This window comes from Branchiostoma belcheri, unplaced genomic scaffold (genome assembly GCF_001625305.1).
Source record: "Branchiostoma belcheri isolate BF01 breed outbred unplaced genomic scaffold, Haploidv18h27 scaffold9, whole genome shotgun sequence".
Classification (NCBI taxonomy): Eukaryota; Metazoa; Chordata; class Leptocardii; order Amphioxiformes; family Branchiostomatidae; genus Branchiostoma; species Branchiostoma belcheri.
In genome coordinates this window covers 2,741,480-2,766,801 of record NW_017804575.1, presented here as the reverse complement: position 1 = coordinate 2,766,801, position 25,322 = coordinate 2,741,480, and the positions used below count along the sequence as shown (strand labels likewise).

The 25,322-nt window shown below is 41.6% G+C and overlaps 1 protein-coding gene across 4 annotated transcripts in view; it reads right to left on the bottom strand.

Annotated features, from left to right (window-relative positions):
- Nucleotides 1–25,322, bottom strand: part of LOC109487836 (carbonic anhydrase-related protein 10-like) — a 181,495-nt gene that overhangs the window by 143,780 nt on the left and 12,393 nt on the right. The gene's annotated exons all lie outside the window — the stretch shown is intronic.

The window sequence follows — 25,322 nt, the reverse complement described above, 5'->3', positions numbered from 1 at the left end:
GGGGTGTCCGTTACCGTTTTATAGACAAAAGTAATGATGAAACTGACGCTCATTATACGATTATGACTCTACATTATCCTCTTAACAATAACTGGCTCTTTTACGAGTAGCAGGTATAGAATACTGGAAGCTGATATATGAAAATAAAGCCGACCCAGTGTCACAGTGTTTCTGATGCAAGGATACTTGGTGCAGTTCTTAATTTTCGCCCTCTTGGAGATACAACGTGATTTTTTTACAGTACAGTAACATACACTGGTGTAAGGGCCATTAAGAATAATTGAATGGTCATCTGCTAGCAATATAAGATCGTGGATTGACCGAAATATAGGTCATACACGGTAGGAAGGGTTGTGTCTATCACTGTTGTGTATTAAACCTGTTTTGTACATTTTTTTGTTCCTCTGATAGTAAAATATAGAATTTTGATGATACATTTGTTGTACCTTGTATTTTGCTGATAGTTACACGGCTCATTGATTTCTAATGCCGCTAGACACGCAGTTATTTCAGGAGGGATTTCACAGAGAAGACAACCAGAGAAATTCAGTTTCTTCCCCAGAATCCAAACTGCTAAGCCTGGCCACACTCGTAGAATTTTCAAGCAGCCGCAAGCTGTACCTGTATCTGTATATAGCCGGTATAACCGCCCTTCGGCGTAACACACCAGCTTCTGTATCTGTATAGCCGGTATAACCGCCCTTCGGCGTAGCACACCAGCTTCGCAGGCGCGCGGCGCAGCGGCAGCTGGCTACATTACACCGAACAACGTCTTGCACCTAACCCTTGAACATCTAACTCTAAACATTGTTTAAAGCTATCTAATGCTAAAACCCCTACTTTGCTTGGTGACAGTGAGTTTCACTTTGCGATAGTTCAAGGAAAAAATGAATTTTTTTGGGAAAACAACTTGTAAAGGTGTCAATGCACCTGTTTTGTCCTCCCTTCCACTTGCATAAGTACTTGTACTTGTGGTAAACTCAAATAAACAATTTTTGAACACCTCAATCCTTGATTGATAGCTATGGTACTTGAAGGCATGGCCATTTCTTGTTCTCTTCTGGGCTGGTATTGGCAGTTGGTACGTCCACCAGTTAATCTGTCATTGTGTACATCATGCATAGTCTGGACATTTTTCGTCTGTCTTCCAGTGATGTCCACTGTAGGTTTCTTTTCATTTCCGTGACATTTATGTGACTGGTTTGTTTGTTTGTTTGTTTGTTTGTTTGTTTATTCGATCTCCATTAGATTTACATGAAATCTATTCTTCCTGGAGTCGCAAAATTACAATGAAATAAATGTACAGAACAGAACAAAACAAATGTACATGAAAGTAAAACCAACATAACAAAAGGTGTGAGTCTTAATCAAAAAAATAACATAACGCACACAACATTAACTGAAAACTGAACTTAAGTGAACGGGGAGAGGTCAGAGGTCATGAATGATTAATGTAACAAAAACGTTACAAAAAGAGGTTGCAAAACTGCAAACCATAAACAGTAGTAAATCAACAAGTGGGTGCAGAACTGCAAATCATAATAACGATAAGTAAATAACAAAGTGGATGCAGAACTGCAAATCATAATAACAATAAGTAAATAACAAATTGGATGCAGAACAGCTATCATAATAACAATAAATAAATAACAAGTGGATGCAGAACTGCAAATCATAATAACAAAAGTTATTACTATATATCTCGTGAGATCCGAACTAAGTAATTGGCAAATCATGCAGCCTTCTCTTTCATCGATAAAGGTTAGACATCCAGGAAATGGGATATACAAGGAAATTGTTCCTCAAGCAACTTGATAGATTTTGAAAACTGTCAGACGTTTCAACTTAGTGACTGACGAACAGTATAGGACTCTACTTTAAAACGTCTGACAGTTTATTTTCAAAATTTATCCAGTTGCTTGAGTATTTACTAGGAATTTTCTTTTTGTAGATTTCTCCTTTCTTAACGATCCACAACGGAGGCCATGACGGCCATGGCCCTTTAGGATAGAATTATCTGGATCGATCCGATTTGATTCGTTTTGATCCAGCATAGATTCGGTTCAATCCGGATCGAAGCCGGATCAATTCGGCTCGATCCGGATAAATTTATCCTGGTGGGAAGGGGGCCTATATTCCCTTTTCCACTGACTGAATGGCGTCGAATCGCCGGAAACCCAATACAAATACGTGCAAATTGAGGTCTCCACTGTCGCTATCCTTTCGTGGTTGGCAATATGAGCACGTTTATGCCGCTACTGTCCTGTAGAAGCATCAGTATATGCGCAGCAACGCTGCAGATAGTATGTTATGGAGTTGATAGTGTTACTCTTGGAGTAATGGTTGGCCCTGTAATGAAATTTTCCTATTCGCAGCTGAGATAGATTCCTCTTCCTGCAATTGCCGGCACCCAGTTTATGGTGTAGTCGACACAATGAAACCCTCCGTGCCGTTAAAAGTTTCCGCAGAGATGGGAAGTCGTGGAAGTAATGAGAAGAAGATCACGTTTTCCTGTTAGCGGGACGACGCGACCGCTCGATCCTCGTTCCCAGGTGGGTTGGCGCACGTTCCCAGGACTGCGCACCTGGTGCCGGTTGTACTTAGGCCACACCAATTTAATTTCTTGGTTAACGTATTCACCCGCTTCATTTGTTTCTGATTTGCAAAAAAATAAAATAAAAGTCAGAATCAACTGCAAAATGCTCATATGTTGCCCTGAACAGTTGAAAACAGTCCTTTTCTTCCTAGTTGGTACAGTTATTCCATCTTTCAATGCAGTGGTATCATTACAAGTTCAAAATTCATAGTTTAAATTTTGAACCAGCCTGGTGTGTTGATGTGTTGACTTCATGGCTCCTATCGTACCATTTTGGGCCATAATAGGATGCCTAGGCCTGTTTTTTTTTTCGCCCGCCCGCTCCATTATTTTTCTAGAAAAATCCGTTAACCAAGAAATTAAATTGGTGTGGCCTTACTGAGATGTCAGAGAGTCATCCGTCGGAATTACGGAGTAATCACCCCTGGCAACGGCCATTAGGGACGCCGAGCGCCACGAAGGGTGAAGCCCGTGGTCACAACTCGGGAGAAAATTTGTTTTAGCTGTGAATTGAATGCTTTCATGCGTGCAGGTGAATTTATTTTGCACCGGTGAGTAGCTTAGGGTAGTCCATTTCCTGCTACGTAGTTATGACATTTCATATTGAACATATGCTGTTTTAATTTTAACATACAAGATCATTTTAAAGCAAAATATGATTTTTTATCTTCCATACCACCTAAAAAGACAACAAAATGTTTCAGTCATGTGACACTGTATACTCTATATTGTTACTGTTTTCTGTAATATACAGACTTAACAGAAAAACGGCACGTGATTTAGCTTATAGAGTGTTAGCATTTTTGCTTGTTGTAACAGTTGCCTATTTTATTTCATGACATCGTAACTTATGTTACCTACCATAGTTGTGGGTGTACTTTATATACAACTAGACAGGTAACATTACAAAGCGAATGCATAATGTCTACCTTCGCATATGGTCTGCTCTGTTAATTCTTACTCAAACACATATATGGTCAGACAGGAGTCTAAATCCCTCCTGCTATAAAATTGCAACATGATGTAACCCAACACTAATCAATTACCATGGTAACAGACAGTCTGGTTCAGGTCATTGACCTTTTTGGTTTGGAGAAGAAGAAGAGGAAGAAGAAACGTAGCAAAAATAATATGTTTTCCTTCGGTAAACATTGATTAAGATCAATAAATGAGCAGCTGTATCATTGTATCATGTATGTATCGTTAGGCCACACCAAGTAAATTTTATGGATGACGTCCGCTCGCGCATTGATTTTGACCTGTTCCTAGAAAAAAAAAAGAAATTCCGCTTCCTGTAACTATGACCAAAGAGTCACGACAGTGCCGCAAATTGTTAGATTGACGTGAAACCCGTAACGTGAAATGGGTAAAGAGCACATGCTTTGTTTCTGCAGGCCTGCAAAAATGTGATGAAAGAAACAGGACAGGACGACAACTGCTGTTCCACCTGATTTGTTGCTGTTTTGATGATGAATAGATGATGAATCCGGGATCCGGTACCTTGCTTGTTAATCTGTGTCACCTCATTCAATTTGTGTTCTAACATTTGTCGTCTCTTAGTATATTTCTAATCTAGGCATCTTGTTTTTTAGGGCCCTTCTTGTTTTTTTTTTCGCCCTCTCGCATTAGATTTAGGGTCTCCAAAGGACGTCATCCATAAAATTTACTTGGTGTGGCCTTATCTCCAAATACAGCGGTCGGCTTTTTTACGTCACCCAGTTACGTAACTTTCCCAAGGACCGGCATACATTGATTAGAAGCGGTGATTTCGCGTGATCTTATCGACTTCACAATATGTACTTCACGCTTTGCAGAGCTCAGACAAGGTTAGGTGAGATAATTGGCTGTAAAACCTGTATCTACAAACAAATTTCGGCTGGAGGTCCTTGTGTGTAAATTTTGTAAATAGTTGTAAGAGATCTGTTATATGTTTTCTTTCAAATCTCCAAAAAAAGATTAGTATTTAGTATCAAATATAATATTTGATGGTATAAAAGCTTCGTTTGACTAAATCAGTCTTCCAGTTCTCTCGACCCTTTCAGTAGTTTCAACTGTATTTCAGACTATGTTGAAGCTGGAGATGATTGTATTAACGGTGTCTATTCTTCTGATTGGCCTAGGAGAGTGGGGTCATAGGTCATAAACGAACCTAAAAACAAAGAAGTAATAACTCCGCGATTTCAGCACCAAGGACAGATACTGTCGCGGAATTTTCGAGCCGGTTTTGACAGAACCAGCCGCCGACAAACTCTGCATGTAAGACAGCCTTTCCGTAACCAATGAATATAATCCGACCCTTATCTACTCTTCAAACATCGTCGTGTGGTGTAGTGGTACATCACTGGACTATGAAACGGGGAGACCCGGGTTCGATTCCGGGTGGTACCCGAACAAGTCCGAACATGCGCCCCGACGTTGTACCCTTGGGAAAGGTACTTTACACGACTTTCCTCACTTCACTCAGGTGAAAATGAGTACCTAGCTTTGACTAGGGACGTCCCTCGGATAGGACGTTAAATGGAGGTCCCGTGTTTGGGAGAGCCACACCCCACGCACGTTAAAGAACCCACCGCACTTATCGAAAAGAGTAGGGGACCTTCCCGGTGTGTGTGGTTCAAACCTTACAGTCTGGTCTCGGGGTTGACATCTTTGAAAAGGTGATAGTCACCTGTTATGTCAATCCTTCCACAAATGTGGTAAATCTTCATGAATAAAAATAAATAAAACAGACTATCAGTATAGATAATGTTAATGACCAGCAAGCTCGAATTTAGAACTAGTGCTAGAAAGGTAACATTTGCAAATTAAAGCAGATGAATAATGTTTACTTTTGCATATGGTCTGCTCTGTTAATTCTTACCCAAACACATCCATTTATATGATCAGACAGGAGTCTAAATCCCTTCTGCTATAAAATTGCAGTATGATGTAAGCCAACACCTGTTACCATGGTGACAGACGTCTGGTTCAGGTCACTGACCTTATATTTTTGGAGAAGAAGAAGAAGAGGAAACAGAGCAAAAACGATATGTTTTTCTTCAGGAAACATAATAAACTGAACCACACAAACACGTAAGAATGTGGGCGGATAGGAGGACAACACGCCGGGCTCCCTGATTCTGTGTGGGCGTGTGACTGACGGCGTCGTCTGTGCAATATGAGTAAGACGGCGGATAACATTAACTACAGACAGGTGCGGTGTCAATCTTGCGTCATCGCGCGGGATAAGGGGAAAATGTCGTTGAGTGAGGCTGTCAATCATCGGCCGCAGACGTGTCTGGGTGGGCCATACGTCACTCGGCAGACGGTTGTGTCGATGTGGGGTCAATCAATGGCGGGAACAGATCTGTCATCCGACACGAGACGGCCATGCTTTTGGGGGAGTGGGATCCGGTACCTAGGTTCGTGCCTAGAAATCTAGCCAGGGGAATATTTCAGTTTGTGTACCAATATGGAGTCAAAAAGGAATATACCAGTTCCTGTCCGGAAGAAATCCAGCAGAAATCTAGAGGGCTATGTCTAGAGGAATATTTATTATTATCAAGACGAAAATGTCCTTCAGGAAAAGGGCACAGTTATTTGAGCAAAAGATGTTTTTATCATGAAATGCAGTGTGTGTGTGTGCGTGTGCGTGTGTGTGTGTGTGTGCATGTGTGTGTGTGTGTGTGTGTGTGTGTGTGTGTGTGTGTGTGTGTGTGTATGTGTGTACGCTCGCGTGTGAACGTGTGTGTATGTATTTGTGTGTGTGCGTGTATGTATGTGTATGTATGTATGTGTGTGTGTGTGCATGTGTGTGTGTGTGTGTGTGTGTGTGTGTGTGTGTGTGTGTGTGTGTGTGTGTGTGTGTGTGTGTGTGTGTGTGTATGTGTGTGTGCGTGTGTGTGTGTGTGTGTGTGTGTGTATGTGTGTACGTGAGAGAGAGAGAGATTGTGCACCAGGAACTGCACTGTATACGTGAATGGACTAAAACTGAAAAAGTACTGTCCCCAAGAAACCGCCCACCAAAGCTACTCTAGCACGTTTCTTCCGAACCAGATGGTCAGGCGCAAATTAAGAAACAATACATAAAGAGAAGGTATCGCCTGTGCAATAAGCCGGCCGATATTTGCCACGCCATTCAATATGTCCACATACAATCAGCCCTTCAACCCCGTTTTACGACATATTGGTCGTAAAATCTGACGTTCTCTGGCGGTTGACTCAAGCGACGGGTTATTGCCATAAAAGTCCAGCAGTTTCCGGGGAAGTTGGCGTCGTTCATGTAGCGTTACGTTTTCCCCTAGCCTGCTCGGCTGGATAGATATTGAACAATATTTCAGTGGACGGAGAACCTATTATTCAAACTCCCCCCCCCTAAAAAAACACCCATATTGGTATATAGAAGGCTGATTTCGGCAACACAAATTTTTAGCTCCATGAAAATGGATGTATTGTTTTTCATTATGGCTGTCTGTGGTTCCGCTTATATATTTACCCTAGTTAGGGCTGGTCCATAGAAGTAAAAATGTTACAGACAAGCACAATATTAGCTGGTATGTTACGCAGAAAAGCGGTTATACCGGCTATACAGATACAGATACATTGCAGCCAACAGGCTGAATTGCGTTCTTGTTATTACAAATGGTACTTAAAAATAAACTGTTAACTTCTTATTTATAATAGAATCAGAAACACTTAAAAACTGATTATTAGAACAGATCAGTACAGGTTCACAGTATAGTCATAGAGGAAGGTAAAAATCACAAACTTTGAATCTGGTGCATACCTTCTTTCAGACAGCACGCCTTTCAAAGACGTTTGCAGGTTAATTTTATGTTTACCGAAGGAAAACATGTTTTTGCTCTGTTTCATCTTCTTCCGTTCCAAACATTGACCTCTAACCTGGCCAATGACCTGAACCAGACTGTCTCTCACCATGGTAACTGGTGTTGGGTTACGTAATGTTGCAATTTTATAGCAGAAGGGATTTAAACTCCTGTCACCATATATGTGAATGTGTTTGAGTATAAGAATAAACAGAGCAGACCATATGCGAAGGTAAACATTATGCATTTGCTATGCAAATGTTACCTTTCTAGTTAAAAACAATACTGCAGTGTTCCAACAGATACTACGAAGAGACCCCCTGGCATTCTGGAGTTTCAGATACCATGAAACTCCCAGGTCAGCCATGACCGCTCACGTCTGTACAAAACATCTATCATCTCCGGAATAAGGCCACAGCAAGTAAGTTTTATGGATGACATCCTCCGCAGACTCCAAATCTAATGCGAGCGGGCGAAAAAAACAAGGCAGGCCGAAAAAAACAAGGTTCCTACATTTTAAAATTTTCACTCAACCATTGTACAAATGGTTTTGATTGAGTGGGAACATCACATATTCACTGCATCAAAGTAAAAAAAAACGAAACATAAAATCAGAGCCTTTTCTTGTCTCCTCTCTTCGTAGTTATCTGCCATCCACCTTCCGGCATGGCAACAGACATTATTGCCCATTTCCGGCATGTTCACCACTGCCGGAAGGCAACAAAATTTCTTGTTTTTTTTTTCCAAAATCAGACGAAAATTAATGCGCGCGCTGATGTCATCCATAAAAATTACTTGCTGTGGCCTAATGAAAGTCTGACCGACCGCTGGTTGCTGATAAAACCGCCAAAAAAACATTTACCCTGCCGGAAGGAATCTTCCCACCGGAAATGCAGGGAACTGATCATCAAGGGGCTTTTGTAGCTTGGCCTTGTTATCACACTGAAGCTACACTGTATCTATTTTCCCCTGAACGCTGTCTCCGGCTATATTTCACAGAAATATGAGTATGATTATAATTCGAGCCCCCCAGAGAGCCGACGGCGTTTTTTTCCACTTCCAGTATCATTACTTTTTAGGCCATGTTGATTTGATTATATGGATGACGTCCGCACGCGCATGAAGTTTCGACTGTTTTCAAAAAAATAAAATAAAATAAATTGTATTCGACCATACTGTAAATCGTACAAAATGAGCGAATATATGTCGTATGTTGCAAAAAAATGTACTGGAAAACGATACTAATGCCATAGAATGCCGAAATCAATTTAAGAAAAGAAGAAAATGTGAAGATTGAAATGAAAATGAATAGTCTATTATTATTCACCATACCATACTCTGTGTGTTTAGTTAATCATTTGTTCAACCTTAATGATCACGTAGATTTCATAATTAAGGACAGTGTTTTTGGCCAAACTTTTTTTTATTCGCACGCTTGCGTCAGTTTTAGGGTTCCCAGAGGATGTCATCCATATAATCCAATCAACATGGCCTAACTGGTAATATAGGATATAGTTTTATAAGTATTTTGTACTACTCTTACAAGATAGTTCACACTCATGTCTGCGATTCCTTCTTACAATAATATGAATTCTCAGGAACATATTTTATGTTGAAATCATTGTTTTTTTTGGATGAATAAAGACATTTATTGTACACGCATACCTACTGGGTTTGTACAGTTCACAATTAAAGAATAGAATACAGATAACGTTAAATAAATTATATACATTGTCAAGTAACTACACCAAAGTAAATTCGGCTTCTTGTTTCTTAGTAACGGTAAAAAAAGAAATGGTATGTTTCATAATCGTAGTTTTGGATGATATTACGGAACTTCTTGTTTTTTGTGTTGTGTTAATAATATTTACTTATATTAATGGGGCTAATTGACGCGCATATAAGAAGAAAACAATATGTACAGGTTTTGAAAAAACAAGATCTTACTCAACCACAATGATTAAAAATCACAACGTATCACGTAAATGTACACAATATATATCCGGCGGCTTACACGACGTCTACCGTGTTTTTCTGTGCCCTAATCTCAAGATAAACGCACAGAGATGCATGTAATCACCGACGACGCCTACGCGAAGATCAGGAAATCCAGCGAGATTAATCCGGATTAGTGTCGCATTCGCGGAGCTCGCGTGCGTCAATCACTCTCTTAAACTCTTCCGCTCCTACACGTTTCCCAACAATACTGCTTTGATGAACACTGAGCCTCATCCCAAAGTAGAGCTATCAGATAGGCTGTCGGAAGAGCTTCGCAAACATATCTATCACTCTGGGCTTCTTAGCGTCTGAAGAAAGATGAACGACCTGAAAGTACGTAAGAGGAATGTGACGCTAAACGCAGGGTGACAGGGGATTGTAGCGTCAAGGCGGCGCCACCTCTTCTTTTCTTTTAAGTCTTAATCCGGGAGAGTTCACAGGTAAAGAGACACAGACACAAGTTTCACTCTTAGAACAAAATTAGAAAACCGTCCAACCAGGAGATCTAAAATCAAATCATCTTGCAGAGTGGAACACACATCTTGCAGAGTGGAACACACATCTTGCAGAGTGGAACACACATCTTGCAGAGTGGAACACACATGTTGCAGAGTGGAACTCACTGTCACCAAGTACAGTAGGGGCATTGTCAATAGATAGCTTTAAACAATGTCTAGAGCTAGAAGTTCAAGGGTTAGGTGTAACAAGTCGATCGGTGTAATATAGCCAGCTGCCGCCGCGCCGCGTGCCTGCGAAGCTGGTGTGTTACACCGAAAGGCGGTTATATCGGCTATACAGATACAGATACAGATCTTTATTAAATGATATGAATCTTTATTGCATGTTCTTGCCCAGATGGGCTAAATGCACAAGAGGATGTCCAGTATGTAAAACATGAGTATTTCATACTGGTACGCTTAATTCTAATGCAAAAGTGTTAGGAATCTATACATTACAATAATACTATAAACTACCTATCATCTACTGTTAGTTGCCCTTTCTTCTCTCTTTCTGAAACATTTATTTTATTGCTCAACAACTGTAACTGGTACAATGTATGGCAAAAAAGAAATAACAAGGGTAAATAAATGAACTATGTGTTAGGTATATTTCTAACAGAGCCATGCAATCCATAATAATTTATTTTATTTATTTGTTTATTTGTTTGTTTACCCAGGGTGTACATATCGCCACTAAGGCGTTTTTCAATGTGCCCTGCAGACATACATAAATAAAATATACAAGAAAATAACAGATATAACAAAATGATAAGTCAACTTATAAGTACAAATTAAAGTCAACTTAGTACAAATAAAAGTAAAAGTACTATATAATGCCGCAACTCAGTAAGGTGGTAATAAAACAAACTTGTCAAACCAAGAGCCACAACTCATAGTAATAAAGGCAATAATACAAAAACTTAAGTACAATCAAAAGGTAGTTATGATAAAAGAAACGGAAACAGGCTAATAAATTTAAGAAAACATACTAAATAAATATGACAAATGATATAAATGATAATGAAACTGAATTTGCATATCAATGTCTAAAAGCATAAAAAGCTAATCTATTGTGTTTCCTTAAGAAGAGTATTATTACATTCTGTAATTCAGGAGATATGCCAGTTATTTACAATATGGTGTCGCTTTTGTAGTGATTCAGATATGCATTTTCCAACGTACATCGAGATCTGAGTAGGGCATGAGAGGAGCATATTGAAGATACCTGGTTTTGAATGGGGTAATTTAATATTAGTTTTGGAAGCTATGATGTAGAATATTTCTAACAGAACACATGAAGACTTGATCTCATTCGTGCTTGATATCATTATTAGCAGAAAGTTTACAAAGTTTATTGCAAATACAAACAACATAAGAAAGAAAATACAATGGTATGTGAGACAATATCTACTTCTAGCATTATACTATATTCTACATACATGGTACTAGTTTTACTGGGTTTGACTTAGCAACGTGGGCCATTGATAATAGAAGATAATAGAAGGTGCATTGACCGATAAAAGATCCCCCTAAATCATGAGATGAACTATTGTGGGAAGCTTTCGCTTTAGTACGCGTTGAGGAATCATTTGCATAAAACATGAGACGGTGACATTCAGCCAATCATTGCGTGGGAGGTACCATGATCATGACGTAGGGATTTTAAAAAGTTCGCTCATTTGCATAAAACATGAGACGGTGACATTCAGCCAATCATTGCGTGGGAGGTACCATGACGTAGGGATTTTAAAAAGTTCGCTCATTTGCATAAAACATGAGATGGTGACATTCAGCCAATCATCGTGTGGGGGGTACCATGACGTAGGGATTTCAAAAAGTTTGCTCATTTGCATAAAAGCGGAACAGCGAACCGTTATCTGTAAAGTACCGAAAAGTGCTGGCGAGTTGACCCGTACCCGTTATCGTGGGTATCTCGGTACCCTGGGGATAGAAATTACATATTTATAACAGGATGCGGGAGACATACAAAGTGAACGTGATACGGAATACATTCGTCATTCGTATAATTTTATAATAGATTGTCCAACTTATGATGAAGACCGGCGAAAATTGTTACAGTATATTACATGTAAGACAAGATTTAACGCTACCCCCAAACAAAGACAGAGATGTTCAATATACTCCTATCATGCCCTACCAGTACTCAGTATATCCACATATGTGGCCAATTTATACACAATTCGCTGACAAAACGAGAATATGTGATACGTTCCTGACACAATATTATATTACTATCAATAGAGTTAGATTAGTATCTCTTTATTGTTATACATTGTATATGAAAGTAGATCAGATTCTAACTTAGAACAGTTAGAAATGTCATCTCTTAGAACTGTTAGATATTGTTAGCATCACCAACTATGTGTGTATATTTTGCCATACGTTGTACCCGTTGCATCTGTTGTGCAATAAAGTTCTTCTATCACACTGTGGACACATTCTATCCGCAGGATCACTGATGATGGTATTAGCTCATCAGGGCACTTCAACCTTCGCTCAACCGGGACGGGGGGCGATATCGACTTCAGAAAACCTTTGACCCTTTGCTGACGTCACACGTGGGAAAATCACGTTTCCACAGCATTTGGGTCAGATAGCTGAGGAAGACTGAGTGATTCAGTCGAAAATTCCGGTGAGTGAAATTCACGAGTTGGAGAACAGTTTAGATTTTTCATAATGTAAAGTACCCGATTGCTCACAGTAACCGAAAGCAATGGCAATTGCCATGTGGGAACAACGCGTCTGCATCTAGAGATAGTTACGTTTTGCCAGTGAATGGTTCGTTTGATTGAAGATCAGGAACATCCTTTTCTCATAAAACTCCGTGTTTTCTTCATATCTTTATCAGAACGATTGAGGACAATTGAGGACGTGTAGGCGGCAGAATCCATACCGTAGCCCCTTCGTTGCTAATCGGCTTCCGAAGCTCGGGGGAGCGCTAGAGCGTTACACGTGGGGAGAAGAGATTTCATATCTAACGTTACACAAGTATGATATCAACTATCAAACCCCGGAGTCTCATACCGCACGCCCACTGTCAGTATATTGTCTACAGGTGATGTATTGAGCGGCAGGAAATTGCCTGTAAGGATAGCCAAAAACGCTTCCTGCGCAGAATATCTAAAGCCTTGGTCACAACCCGCCGTACGTGCTTTTTGTCGGTACGTTTTTTGGGAGGCTACGTCTGCTACATTTTTTCTGAAATGTGGGGAAGGAGTGGCGTCTACGCACGTCACTCGCACGTCACTCGCACGGTTGCGCAAAGTGTAAGAGTGTGGTCTGCACGCCACGTCTGGCGGTTGCGTGCATCGCTCGTTGCGCGAGTGGTAAGTGAGTTGTACGTGCTTACAACGTACGGTCTCTGTGCGATTGCAACTTTACCGTAAGGAGGCCGTACTCATACGTGCTTCTTCCGTACGGTACGTACGGGGCACGCGCGTCGCTCGTACTCGCACGCACGGGTGGTGAATCCGCAGACCGCACGCAGAAAAAAGTTTACATGCACTTAAAGTTCTACGGTGTGTCTGCGTGCTCCCAAATCCGTAGGATTCCGTACGGAGGCGGTACTCACCACGCACGGATGCCCTACGTTTGCCCACGTTTTTGCACGTAGACAGCACGCAGAAGCACGTACGGCGGGTTGTGATCAGGCCTTAACACTTGTGCAGATGATCTGAAGCTGTGAGAATACAAAAAAATAGAAAGGGTAACATTCACAAATTGGTCTAGCCTAACAAACTACTGTTTATTGTTACTCAAACATATTCATATATAAAATATGATTGGCAACCACTCTCGCTCTGTCCTGCTACATAATGTAACCCAACACCACAGACTGTCTGCTACAATGCTAGTTACCATGGTGACAGACGTCTGGTCCAGGTCATTGACTTTTTTGGTTTGGAGAAGAAGAAGAGGAGGAACAGTGCAGAAACAATATATTTTCCTTTTGCGAAGGTAAACATAAAAAAAATCAGATGGTCTGTATGGACCTCACGTTAAGTTGCCTTTTCTATTACTTGCTTATTTATAATTTTCAGTGTATCTATGCTTTGTATATACAGGGTCCCCCCTTTTTTACCTGTCAAGTAAGCCTTGTCTGTCTGTCTGTCTGTGCGTGTGTTTAGATTAGGTTTTAGTTTAGAATCAAAACGCATGATTACAAAATTCATGTTTTGGAATGGATGACGTTTTGGAATTCAACATGCATTCCACTTGATAGTAATAAGATTTTGGAATGGATGGAACACGTTTTGGACTGCAACAGCAGTGGTGTGGCCACCCTGCAGTCTAGATTGATCTGACTGAGAGCTCTGCCGTTCTTTAAGGTTTCTCCTGGGACGCGGCTGTGTAGGGCGGATAACAGATGGTCGCTGCCATATGTTTTTATTCCCCACTAACATTAAGTTTGACCCACGAGTATTGTAGGCAAACGAAGGGTCATTCTGGACAGGTTATGATCATGAAATGTCAAATACGCCCATAACAGGAGATGATGTCCATCAATCTATTTTAACCTCGTGCCGCACGCTTTATAAACTCTTCTTCCTGGACACGAAGCCATAGTCTTTCCAAATAGACCGGAACAAATGTTTGTAAACAGGCTTTACCAATACCTGTCAATTGCATCAGGTTTCTGAATGATTAGATAACAAAGTTCTTTATTCACAACGTACCTTTTAACAAAAGGCTAAACAAGTGGTTAGTATGTTTACCGAAGAAAAACATATTGTTTTTGCTACGTTTCCTCTTCTTCGCCGACCCAAAAAGGTCTATGACCTGAACCAGACTGTCTGTTACCATGGTAACTGGTGTTGGGTTACATCATGTTGCAATTTTATAGCAGGAGGGATTTAGACTCATGTCTGGCCATATATATGAATGTGTTTGAGTAAGAATTAACAAAGCAGACCATATGCGAAGGTAAACATGCATTTGCTTTGCAAATGTTAAATTTCTAGTTTGATCAATATTTTCATGTCCATATGATGGTTATTTTATCAACCATGAATACTTCTTGCACATGTAAAAAATGTGAAAAAAAACACGTACAGGCGTTACTCTATATTGTATAAAAAATATGCAGAGCTATGAAAAAATACCTTCGAAACTTTTTTCTTCACTTGCACCAACCACTATCGCAATTAATGAATTGTGCCTCGCGGCTGTTTTTTTCCAATTCTAGGCCGACAATCTCGGCAGACTATTCCACTGACACCGATGTAACGGCCCATATGTTACAGTTGGGTTTACAGACTTTGTTTGAAGTGGGGATGAATGGCTGCTTTGTTTGCAGGAAATTCATGGTGCGGGGGAGCGGCCGTAAACCCAAGTGACCGAGCCTAGAGATTAGGATGGACGTAAACTTGGAAAATGGGCGTTCTGTTAAAATGACGTAATCCCCCTGACGGCGGTGAGTCATTTTTAGTCGGACTACCTTGACTGACCGTGAAGCAGTTCTGATTTCTGAGAAAGAAACAGGAAGGAGTGTGGCAAGGAATATTTATGTTTACCAAAGGAAAACCTATTGTTTTTGCTACGTTTCCTCTTCTTCTACCGTTCCAAACACTGACCTATGACCTGGCCAATGACCTGATTTGTTGACGTCTCTCACCATGGTAACTGGTGTTGGGTTACATCATGTTGCAATTTTATAGCAGGAGGGATTTATACTCCTGTCTGATCATACATATGAATGTATTTGAGTAGGAATTAACAGAGCAGGCCATATGCGAAGGTGAACATTATGCATTTGCTTTGCAAATGTTGCGTTTCTAGTCATTTATTAATTCATTACTTCCTGGACGGAAGTATCGTTTCGGACAAGAAAATTGCAGCAAAATGTCCACCCACTTTACAATAGACTGCCAAATTGATCGAAAGTGGCCCGGCCGGCGCCTTTCTGCATGTACATTGCGAAAATACTGTCATGCTGTCAAAATCAATGGCAAACTGGCCGATTCCATCAAGACTTTTCGCTAGTTATCACGAAAACTTTTTTCTGTCACACGCTTGAAAATGACGCGGTTGTCATAGGCAGAGTGGACCATCATAGTGCGATCCCAAATAGTGCCGGTCGTGGTCGCGTTGGACAAGTGTACATCGTAGTTGCCAAAACGCGAGCCAGGTAAACATATGTCACAAGAACATTATGTTCCAGTACTTGAAGACTTTTGTGAAGAAACCAGCTTCCCTCTCCAGCGAATTCCACTAACAGTCGTATTTTCATCAACCCCGCATTGCCACGTCATCTTGGCTCCAATCTTATCAATGAATGAACCTATTCTTTTCTTTCCATTCAGTCAGATAAAGAAAACGTTTCCGTGCGAAAAATCAGTTCCAGAGTTGAAGTCGACAAGCTCTCCGGGGGGCGAATATGAATAATAAAAACCCTTCTCTTTATGGATTTAAAAGCAGTTGATGTTTCGGTAATTGATTTCGCGGAGTAAATAATTTATATCACCTTCACTATGATTTAATGGGATTCCGGTATATAGTAGTGACCCCTCCCATAGCCAGAAACCGGGCCGTTTCGCACGCACAATGGAAACTTTCCCGTCACCACATCATCGCTTTCCCCTATGCAACACGGACCCCCTCATGTTGTGTTTATATGATATGATATGATATAATATAATATGAATCTTTATTGCATGTTCTTGCCCAGATGGTCTAAATGCACAAGAGGACATGCAGTATGCAAAACATGAGTATTGCATACTGGGACGCTATATTCTAATGCTAATTGCTAGGAATTTATACATTATTACTACCTATCATCTACTGTTAGTTGCCCTTTCTTCTCTCTTTTTGAAACATTTGGAAACATAATTACATAGTTTGTCTACTGTATCTACTGTACATTCATAGTTTGTCTACTGTACATTCGTTCTTGCATGACATCAAGTGTTTAAACGTGTCCTGCTTTGACATTTTCTTGCATATCTTGTCTAAATGTAAAATATCGAGTAGTTCTTGGCGTTCATCTTTATAATTATATAATGTACAGTCAAGTAGAAAGTGTATCTCGTTTTCAACATATAAATGATATACAGAATTCGCACGTTCTATCTTTCAGAGGGGTACGGCTATGCCTGCCGGATTCTATACGTAAGGGATGGTCACTAATGCGAAGTTTACATAGTACACAGAAACAGATTATTCCAGACAGTTACCACAATTTCTCCATCCTTTCATCATTTAGAAGATCACCAAAAGACTACGTTTCTACTAAGATCACAAAACCCATTGACTCGTTATGCAGAACGTGGGACTATTCATTATCCACTACCTTCGAAGAAGTCAAACCTCACCTAGCGTAGTAGTAGAAGTTGCAGACAGTACTTGTCTGTCTCCTATTATTATATTGTACCGAATAGTACCTTTGACTGTAAAAGCAATTAGCCTTCGGGCATAATTTTGCAAATAATGATCTACACTGGTGAACATAACAATGACTAATTATCGAGAAGTAGCCCAGAGAGGAATAAGAAATAGTAGTGCTAAAGTTCTAGAGTTATCAACCAATGATTGAGGTGGTAAAAATCGTTTTCTCCCCTAGAACTATAGTAGAGTGGAACTAGCTGTCACCAAGTACAGTTATGGCATCTTCACTAGATAGCTTTAAACAACAGTTACAGTTAGACTAGAAAGGCTGGTATACAGGTGTAATGTCGTTCGGTGTGATGTAGCCAGCTGCCGCCGCGCCGCGTGCCTGCGAAGCAGGCGTGTTACGCCGAAGGGCGGTTCTACCGGATACATAGATACAGATACAGAGTGTATCTTGGTTCTACTATGGTTGTGATATCAGGATCCAAAAAAACATTTCCCGTTACAATCACGTATTTTGATTATAAGGTCGCGGGTTCAAATTCCTGGTTTATAGCCATTGGTTTTCTGTATCAAAATACGCAACGCTACTGGTAGTGTTGCAGAAAGAGGCATTATTACTTCCGGGATGGAAGTATTGTTTTCGGGTGGCGCTAATTTATGCCAGACCTAGAAGGATGATGTTATATAGTATATTTGCATATGCTACTATATATACACTGAGATAGGGTTTAGTTAGTTTTGGGAAATTGACTAAGAAAATTGCCATATATCTTACATTGTATTGACCTTTAATACTCTCACTATTACATGCAGGGCTTGAAATACCACCAGCATATGCACGTTAGTGCAGGTAAATATAAAAATTGGAGCTGTGCAGATATTTCTATCTACCTGCAATTATATAAACCTGCACTGATTCATGTACTGGGGTTTTATAGATGTATGTTGATTTTTTATATGCTGTTCTGACTGATACCACCTATGACATAGAAAAAGTAATGGCAATTGTTTATTAACAGTTTTTAGTATGATCCATATTTCCTATATAAATTCTGAGTGGTGCAGGTAAAACTTGTCTGGTGCAGGTAATTTTTATTCATTCTTACCTGTACCAGTGTCGGTATCCAAAAAAAGTTAACAGTTTTAGTATGATCCATATTTCCTATATAAATTCTGAGTGGTGCACGTAAAACTTGTCTGGTGCAGGTAATTTTCATTCTTACCTGTACCAGTGTCGGTATCCATAAAAAAAGTTAACGGTTTTAGTATGATTCATATTTCCTAAATTCTGAGTGGTGCAGGTAAACCTTGTCTGGTGCAGTTTTCATTCTTACCTGTACCAGTGTTGGTACATGTTTAAAGTTAAAACTTTTGGTCCAACACAAAAAATTTTCTCACCTAGAGCTTTCGACCAGTCACTCTGGTCTTCCTCAGTAGACTGACCCAGTGAAGCTTGTCACGTGGCTTCTTTGAAGTGTGACGTCAACACTGGGTCAAAGGTATCTGGTAGACGATGTCGACCCCCGTCTCGGTTCAATGTACTACTACAGTGTACAGTCTACTGATGAAGACCAGAGTACTAGTAACTGGTTGAAAGCTCTAGGTGAGAGAATTTTTTTGTGTTGGACCAACATTTTTAACTTTAAACATGTAACTACCAATTAAGATGAACTTTCATGACAGTGTTGGTACAGGTAGTTTCAAGCCCTGAATGACGTATTGCTGACATATATATACAAGTGAGTGGGGATTCTGTACCGGTCCACCTTGTTACGGAATGACTCTTATCATCGCTAAAATTTCGTTATCTCACATTTCATGTGCGCGGAGGAACCTCTCCGTGGTCGTAAAGAACCGTCAGTCTGAGTGGTCGCTTTCAAACCGGGCTCCCTTTAACGGCTTTTTGTCCTGCAACTTTAATGAGAGACCGAGTCGTAAAGCGGGCCGTTTGAATCAATCGCCCGCTGATGAGGATACGCGCCCTTCTGGAAAAGATTAACCCTCCCCTTTGGAGTATAAGAGCCGGAAAATCACTCTGTATCTCTGAGCCCTCCCTCTTGGTCTGAATCCTCGAATTGCGTACGAACTAAGGCCACAGCAAGTAATTTTTATGGATGACATTCGCGCGCGCATTGATTTTCGTCTGTTCTCAAAAAAAGGGGGGGGGGGCACGTCCTCCGAGGCTCTGGCCTGGTTAGTCCATGGTAGTTAGCGACAATTCGGAGACGGGCAGCCAGGCTACCAAAGCTCCATGACTCAAGAACTCAGTACATACCTACAGTGCCGATTCATAAATTCCGCAAAAAGTCAGCATGTGCCGACTTGTCGTATACGTCGCTAAGTACTGCCGCAAATTCACAATACCAGCTTTGTATCCCTGTGGTTTAGAAGCATTTTTATTCGCCCGCGCGCACTAGTTTAGGGGTCTTCAGAGGATGTCATCCATAAAATTAAGTCGGCGTGGCCTAATCGTCGTTCTTGATAGCTGTAATCCCCTTCATGGAGATAGTTCTAGTTCGTGAACATTTCCTCACAACCCCTTTGGAAGAAGTGTTCCATTCTTTAGCGTTAGGCCATGCTGATTTGATTATATGGATGACATCCACGCGCGCATGAATTTTGCGTCCGTTTTAAAAAAAATGGTTTTGACCATACTGTAAATCGTACAAAGTAGCTGCAAAGTGAGCAAATATACGACGTGAATTGAAAAAAAATATATATATTGGAAAACGATACTTATGTCGCAGAATGCCAAAATTGATTCCAAAGGACAAGAAGAAAGTGTGAAGGAAAGAAAATGAAGAGTCTATTATTCACCATGCCAATTAAATAGTACTCGATTAGGAATATTCTGGTGGCACCGAAAGACAAAACTCCAAAGGAAAACAGGTGTGGAGTAGTGTACCACATCAAGTGCCAGGGTCAAACCAGGAAGGGTCCATGTAAGGAGACATACATAGGTGAGACAGAACGTGCATTAAAAACGAGATTCCTGGAACACCAACGTCCGAGTTCTGTAAACTCAGAAGTCTCACAACATATTTACATTGAGTCCCCGGGACATTCAGTATCTCTAGAAGGGGTTAAAATCCTTGATTCTGAATCGGACTTCTTTGCAAGAGGAGTTAAGGAGGCAGTCTACATAAGAGCTCACAGACCTACCCTGAACAGAGACGGGGGGCGACACAAGTTATCTGGCACGTATGACCCGCTACTACGGTCACGTGTCTCTGACGTCACGTTCCAAGAGTAGACGGGTCCATTCCGTGAACAAGGTTGATGGAGTCAACCGAAAATTTGGGGTAAGTCCCAATTCTATATCTAGTGTTGGAAATTAAAGTTCAGTCTTTATTTCATAGTACTCCATGTATTTAGTCATTTGTTCAACCTTCATGACCACGTAGATTTCATAACGAAGGCAACGTTTTTTTGCCAAACTTTTTTTATTCGCACGCTCGCATCAGTTTTGGGGTTCCCAGAGGATGTCATCCATATCATCAAATCAACATGTCCTAATAAACACTGGGGAGTTTACGTCAAGGCAAGGCAGGGTTTGGAACGTCATCTTTCTTTTCATTGGCTGGTTGGTGATTAAATCATACTATTGAAACAGTATGGCTTTGAAATGTATCATGCACCCACGACAAGGTCCAATAGTGCGTGTTTGATCGTGAAATCGTGGACAGTTTCAAAGACAATTACAGAAACGATGAGAACCAGTAATTGCTGCTTAAAGTTATCTCCTGAGACCATCCGTAATCATTGTTATGTGATTACTTTGACTTTAAGAACGGAATGCCAACCTACTTGTCCTGAATGCGAAATTTTACAGGTAAAACAAGAATTCGGAGATTTCATACCTCCATGAAATATATGAGTTTTTCTAAATGTTTTTACACAGTACACTACACTACAGTACAGAACAAATAACAAAGATTTTTGGTTTGAAGCACACAGTAGCACCTTTGGCCTGGATATGGTTATGTGGTCCTTTCCCGAGGGAGAACCTCATTAATCAAACCGGACATGTTTTCCCTGCCACCCCGCACATCTGTTTTCCCTGCCACCCCGCACATCTGTTTTCCCTGCCACCCCGCACATCTGTTTTCCCGGAAGTTCTGCTTCAGTACCAAGGTCAGCCACCAGGAGGCCCATATTTGACCTTGACGTTTGTCTTCCTAAGACTTACCAACATACCAAATATCATCACAATCCATAAAGGCGTTCTGAAGTTATGCTGACTACAAGTGTGCGGAAACACACACACACACACATACATGTGAGAGAGAGAGAGAGAGACGCGCCAAAAACAATACCTCCATTTTTCATGGAGGCAAAAATGTTCAGGACTCCTGCGTGCCAGAACGTCTGGTGTAATTGGCGACAAAAACGCGTCGGCCTCCATGGATCAAATTCAAGACCAAGTCTTATCGCAAACTTGCCTCTAACGAAGTTATTAATCAATTCGTCATCCCCTCGTGGTTTCCTTTCTTCGTTGGCGTCGTTTGTTAGGGGGAAACGTATTCGTCAGCCGGTGATGGGCAGAATCCGGTGCCGCCGCCCGCTTTCAGTATCTGTCTGCCGCGATTATTCGTGAAGGTTTCGGCGGCGCTAATCAGACGCCACTGACGGCAACCTGGCAACATTTATCTTCTTTACGCTTTAGAAAAGAGTCTTTGACGCTTGAAACTTTCTTCCCGAGTGCCGTCTTGTCTTCTGACAAAACGCTCCGTCGGGAGAAATACTTATGAATAACCCGCGAAAGTACGAGAACTTAGAAGAGGACCTGCAAGGGGGGGGGGGGGGTCCCGACAACGCTCTACGCTGAATTCAGAAACCTCTCGATTACGCTTTACGATAAATAAATTGCAAGTGGCTACAACGCATTACGTAGAATTAAAACGCCGAATACGCTCTACGCAAAAATATTAGAGCGGTCCGTCTACGCTCTACGTAGAATTAAAACGGCCGATTACGCTCTACGGAAAAGGGCTTGCGGTCCCCCTTAGAAAGGTGTAGAACTTTGAAAAGCTTCTAGTAAGTGTAACAGAGACCCAGACGGTCGACATTGCGTGCATTGATAGATTGTTGTATTCGCGAGTATAAAATTAACCTTTACACAACCATGCTTTACCTCACCACTTCTATCCTGTTACTCATAAGGCGTAAGATTGAGATCAAGATCAAAAGAATAAGCAAACTTGGGACGATCTTGAAAATACTTTTCTGCACACCCTTCATTGAACCGCGACGGGGACCGACATCGTCTACCAGATACCTTTGACCCAGGGTTGACGTCACACTTCAAAGAAGCCACGTGACAAGTCTCACTGGGTCAGTCTACTGAGGAAGACCAGAGTGACTGGTCGAAAGCTCTAGGTGAGAGAATTTTTTGTGTTACTGTCGGACCAAAAGTTCTAACTTTAAACGCGTTGCAGACGCGTTTACAATGTCAAGGACTTATCCGTGACGCACTTCTCTGAATTCTGAAAATTGCTTGTAACCGTACTAAACTGTAACCGGCGTTTTAGTATGCAAGACAAATGGTTAAGTCAAAGGAGGGTGTCTTCTGCGTAAAGCCTCTTGTCTCCCAAGTTGTTCACTAATGGGGTACAAGCGCTCCCGGGTCGGAGGGGAGCTTTTAAGACCCGGGAAAAGGATGGAGCGAAGACGCCGCTTTTTACTGGGTCTCTGGAGAATACGTCCCGCCTGGTCACTCTGTCGCCACGGCCCGGTAATCATCACTTCCCGGCCCGGATGTCGGGGAGACTTGCATGACAGTTGTGCGGATGATTGACAGATCGCTGGGACGATATGTTTTGTCCCCAGACGGACAGACGCGCGGGAATCTTGCCTGCGGTTCTTCGTGATCTGTTTGTTTGTTTTTCTTCCCTCAGAGATAGTGCTGTGTACAGGTTCGCTAGAACATAGTTCCGGACTTCAATATTCAAAACGTTGCGCTGCAAATGAAGAAAACATTGCCATTGGGCATCGTCAATCAAGTGTCTGCCTCCGTAAATTATGTGGCCACAGTTTTGCCCAGACATGCCCCTCAAACAACATATCTTGCTTCTAAACCCTGGTAGTGCAGTGCTCGCTATATACAAAATTTTGCGGTAAAGATGCCCCATTTTCCAATGGGAAATATTAACTGAGAAGTCCCTTCCGTATTTTGTATATGCCCTGGGTTTAGGTCCGAACCTCTGGACTTGAATCCGGACCTGGACCTGAGCGTGAGTTTAGATACACGGCACTAGTCGGAGAGCTTCCACGGTAAACAAGCAGAGGCGTTTTTTTTAATTGAGCCTTTCTATGTTGAAATCAATTTGCCGTCGTCCTATTGTTCTACAGATATCATATATATATACGTCTTACCTTTTGACACTTTTCCAACAATATTCTGTTTTCAATAACTTTGAAGCAAGCAGGCTCAATCCTCCACTCAGGCCGGTGAAGGTTAGACATCCAGGTACTAAGGCCGTGTTTATGTGAAGTCACCCAAGGCGCTTTACATGTGGTTTACCCCGAAGCCGGTTTCAAGTGGCTCCATCTGAACGCTCCAAATCACATTGAAAGCGCCTCGATCCCAAGTCACTTCTAGAGGTGGTTTCGAGTCGGTTTTCCCGCATCGCGATTTGCGTCTGAACGCAATGTGATTTCAATGTGACTTCGCCTGGTCGTGGATTACGGGGTAATATTTCTTTATTGATATGCAATACCAAATTTTACGTGTCAGCAACTTAAAGAGTAGTAATGGTCACATAATGTGTCCGTTCTAGGACGAGCTTCACCGCCTCTGGCGGGACCACGTCGGCATTCGGCCGAGATACGCTGGGAGGTGGGCATCAGCAAGCTGCAGGTCGTTGACCTCCGACAATAATGACACGCTACCTAGCGTGTTTTCATCAAACAACAATGAATGTAGTTTCGGAGAATCGTGATCGGGCACGTTTTAAAAGGAATGTATGGCACGTGGACCAGATGTGAGGAATGTGAGTTACCCGAATCGCGGTTTGGGTGACTTCACATAAACACGGTCTAAGATACGCAAAAAAAAACAGTTACTCAATAATTTTGGAAACGGTCAGACGTTCAGGTAGCATCCACTACCTTTCGTCAGTGACACTAGAGACTGAAGGAGAATGGCAGATTTATAAGCACGAACTATTGATTGAATGTAACTTTGAAACAAGCGGGCTGAATCCTCTACTGTTTTCAATAACTTTAGCCTTGTTCACACGGAAACGCCTGAACTGCGATTCGGGTAAATCACATTCCTCACATCTGGTCCACGTGCCACACGTTCCTTTCAAACCGTGCCCGAGCACGATTCTTCTAAACTGCATTCATAGTTGTTAATATGTAAGGTAAACCGATGGAGTCACATTGCGTTCAGACGCAAATCCGGTGAAACCGGTTCGAAATTACCTCCTGAGGTGGTTTGGGATCGAGGTGCTTTCAATGCGATTTGGAGCGTTCAGATGCGGCCACTTGAATCCTGCCCCGGTGGAAACCACATGTAAAGCGCTTTCACTGATTCCGTCTGAACAGGACCAAAGTGTATTTGTGTCTTTGTTCATTGAATAATGCGTCGCACGTTTGACAAGGTAACATTAACCGATTCTGACGACCAATTTTGTGAGCTGGTTTTAATCCCTCCAGGCGTCACACTGTTTCCCTATAAAGTTTATTCCTGTTCCTTCAAACGATACGTGAAAAAAAAACGATGAGAATATCCCATACATCAAACGTGCGACGCATTATTCAATGAACAAAGACACAAATACACTTTGGTCCTGTTCAGACGGAATCAGTGAAAGCGCTTTACATGTGGTTTCCGAATGTGAACCGGGAGACCCGGGTTCGAACCCGAGTCGTACCCGGGACATGTCTGAACACGCGCCCGACGTTGTGCCCTTGGGAAAGGCACTTTACACGACTTTCCTCACTCCACCCAGGTGTGAATTGGGTACCTAACTTCGGTTGGGGAAAGTCGTATTGAGGTCACCTTGTGGCGCCGAATGGCAGCCGCACAGACCCTTGCGACAGTTCCACAAAATTGAGGAGAAA